Source organism: Sinocyclocheilus anshuiensis, unplaced genomic scaffold (genome assembly GCF_001515605.1).
Source record: "Sinocyclocheilus anshuiensis isolate Anshui unplaced genomic scaffold, SAMN03320099.WGS_v1.1 scaffold24186, whole genome shotgun sequence".
Taxonomy (NCBI): domain Eukaryota; kingdom Metazoa; phylum Chordata; class Actinopteri; order Cypriniformes; family Cyprinidae; genus Sinocyclocheilus; species Sinocyclocheilus anshuiensis.
In genome coordinates this window covers 1-3,476 of record NW_015560585.1, presented here as the reverse complement: position 1 = coordinate 3,476, position 3,476 = coordinate 1, and the positions used below count along the sequence as shown (strand labels likewise).

Sequence of the window (3,476 nt, the reverse complement as noted above, 5' to 3'; positions counted from 1 at the left end):
GTAATGCATTACTTTTAAAAGTAACTTTCCCCAACACTGCTTAGAAGTAATGAAATTAATAATGAAAGTATTATAATTTTACTACAGTTGAAATCATTCAAATTATTAAATTTATTTATTATTTTGTTAAATTTTACACAGAGATGCAGACCAAAAACACTGCTGAAAACGTTTATTTTTTTTTTAAGTTCATAGAGTTTAGCACATTCACAAATCCTTTCATTACAAATAAATAAATAAATAATCAGATTAAGAGATTCACTGTGCAGTGTTGTCGGCTTCATTGATTATAATGGGAGTTTTCACTCCGTCAGTAAAGTTGCAGCGCTGAGCTTCATTGATTATAATGGGAGCGCTCTTTGCTTGCTTTTGTATATAATATAAATGTGTGTCATGCTGTTAACTGCACATTTCAAGGTTTCTGAATTGACAAACTTATTTAAATATGGGATTGAATCCAAAACTGCAATGATTGACAGTGATAATCACAGCAATGGACAGAACAAAAACCTGATATTGTATAGATCTGTGCATCTTGGAATGTAAATGCAAACTAATAGATCTGCCATTTGTTCTATGTAATGTGTTACTTCTTATAGTAAGACTGCACTTCTTGTATATTTCAATGATAGCAATTGAATAATAGTTCAATAATAAAAACATTTTTTTTTAATTGTATCGCATTTTATGAGTGCGCAGCACTGAGAAGTGCTGTTTATGTTGTTTATATATTTATGCTTGAACACAAGCAACACATTTGTTACTGCAGAAATTCATGCCGTGTTCATTAATTCAGTTATCCGCTTATTTGTCACCTAATGTATCAATTTCATATTGATAACGAGGTATTAGATTCTGGGATCATAGTGAAGCCAAAATTGTGGTATTGAGCCAACCCTAATCAGCAGAATATGGTAAAACCATGTTTCCAATGCAGTAACAACAGAATATCAATAAAACACAATACATCTCAAGCATTTCTTTTAATGAACATTAGATTAGATTTGAACATATTGTTAATGAATTGATATTGATTCTCAACTTTAAAATCACTATTCAAAGTCTACATTTAATGTATTGTTCAATGTACACTTTAAATCCATTTGTGAACGTGCTTGTGAGCAATATAATGTAAAGCACATTAAATACCTTTTGGTAGATGATGATGTTTCCTCACTTAAGTTTGGTGGAGGATTATGTGACCGGTCACTCTTCACAGACACAGAGCTGGAAAAATGTGAACCTGATCTTTCACTAACACAAACCAGAAAAAAAAAATACTTCAGTCTCATTTGGAGAGATTTAATTTAATACAATTCAGTATAGCTGTAGATTTCCATTTCTCACTACTATAGATAGTTGTATTTATGTTTGGTTGCCTGTTCTGTCTTTCCATGGTGAATGTATGCCCCCTAGTGGCTTTCTGTGTAATTGTATTGTTGAAAAGACTGAGCTCGCTAAAGAGTAAACCAACTTAACAGACATCTCATTCTGTGATTTCCGGTTTTATCCAGTCAAGTTATCACATAAACCTTAGTGGAGAAATTAGCTAACAAAGCAATGTAATGTAAAACGAACAGTCACTGTACAAAGACACAGAGCTGAACACATGTGAGTCTAATCTTTACACTGATGACACAAAGAACAGAAAAAAAGAAAAATACTCAATCTATTGTTTTATTCAGTAAAGTTCTATCACATTTACCACAGTGAAGAAATTAGCTAATGCAATGCTCTAATGTAAAATACCTTTTAGTAGATGTTGCCTCACTGAATTTCGGTGGTTCATTTCTTGAACAGTCACTCTTCACAGACTCAGAGCTGGACACATCTAAGCCTGATCTTACACTAACGACACAAACAACAGAGAGAAAGAAAAACAATTACAGGAGACAGAAAAGATTGCATGTGATTAAATACAGTATAGCCGTGATTTTGTCCTTCTCATAACTATATATGAATGTATTTATGTTTGGTTGCCTGGAGTTTTTCAATGGTGAAGTTTTATATCTAATGTGTATTTAGTGTCTACCTATGTAGCTCCAGACTGAGTTCAGTAAAGGTTAACAGACACCATTTCTGTGATCTTTTGTTTTGGAATCTGGAATATCTAGCGGTGAAATGCCTTTCTGATTACATCTGTTTACATACCACCACTGACTAATTTCAGGCCAGCACTGGAGAAGTTGCACAGCACTATTAATAGCCCGCTAAGTGCACATCCGGAGGGAGTTGTGATTGTAGCAGGAGACTTCAATCATGTAGAACTGAAATCAGTATTTCACAAGTTTTTCAAGTGCATCAATTTCCCAATTTCCCAATTCCAGGGACAATAATATTCTGGATCAGGTCTATACTAACATCCCAGGGGCATATAATGCTGCAGCATCTCCACATCTTGGCATGTCAGAACACATCTCGCTGGAAATGACCCCGGCATACAGACCTCTTATCTGCCGATCAAGACCAACTGACTGGGGAGTGTTTAAAGAGAATGCGGATATAGAGGAATACACCTCATCTGTCTTGGCCTATTTGCATTTCTGCACGAACTCTGTCTTGCCCACTAAATCCATCAGAGTGTTTCCTAACCAGAAACCATGGCTGGACCATACGGTGCGGCCTTTGCTTAAAGCCCGGGATGTTGCCTATAGGTCAGGTGACCTGCTGGCTTACAGAAGAGACCGGAGGGATCTGAAGGAAGGTATACAGGCCAGAAACATTGCTGGAGATTCCACCCACCCGGGTCATAGACTTTTTGACCCCCTGCCCTCAGGGCAGAGGTACAAGACCATGAAAACACACACAAATAGATCAGACTTAGAAACAGATCATTTCCAAGAGCTATGACTTCCATTACACCCCTTGCATTTACACCCTCCAGCGAATGACATAATTTGCACTTTTTGTTGCAACTGTTGCTTTTTGTTATGTATTGTTGGTAGCTATTCATTGTTGTTGTTGTTTTGTTTTTTTGTTTGTGACTGAGACTCACCAGACATAATTTCGTTGTACTATGTACACTAACAATAAAGTAAATTGAATTGAATTTATTCAGTAAAGTTCTATCACATTTACCACAGTGAAGAAATTAGCTAATGCAATGCTCTAATGTAAAATACCTTTTGGTAGATGGTGTTTCCTCACTGAATTTCGGTGGTTCATTTCTTGAACAGTCACTCTTCACAAACACAGAGCTGGACACATCTGAGCCTGTTCTTACACTAATGACACAAAGAACAGAGAGAGAAAAAAAACTTTACTACAGAAGGTTCCTCTGTCTCAGTTGAAGAGTTTAGTTTAATTCAAATTATGTCTTGGTCTGAGATTTCATCCCAAAAACGGATCAGGTCAGCTACAATGGAATCTAAACTGGTAAACAGTCAAGTGAAGCACTGGTTCCTCACCCTGCACAATATCCATTTCACCATAAAATATACAGTATCTCACAGAAGTGAGTACACCCCTCACATTTT

At 36.0% G+C, this 3,476-nt stretch overlaps 1 long non-coding RNA gene across 1 annotated transcript; it reads right to left on the bottom strand.

The window, feature by feature from the left end:
- Window positions 1-1,154: 1,154 nt before the first annotated feature.
- Window positions 1,155-3,220, bottom strand: LOC107681674 (uncharacterized). Its single transcript, XR_001633286.1, has 3 exons — window positions 3,123-3,220; window positions 1,750-1,848; window positions 1,155-1,254 (listed from the first exon to the last, which is right to left on the bottom strand). It is a non-coding gene; the product is annotated as an uncharacterized LOC107681674 (long non-coding RNA).
- Window positions 3,221-3,476: the final 256 nt, after the last annotated feature.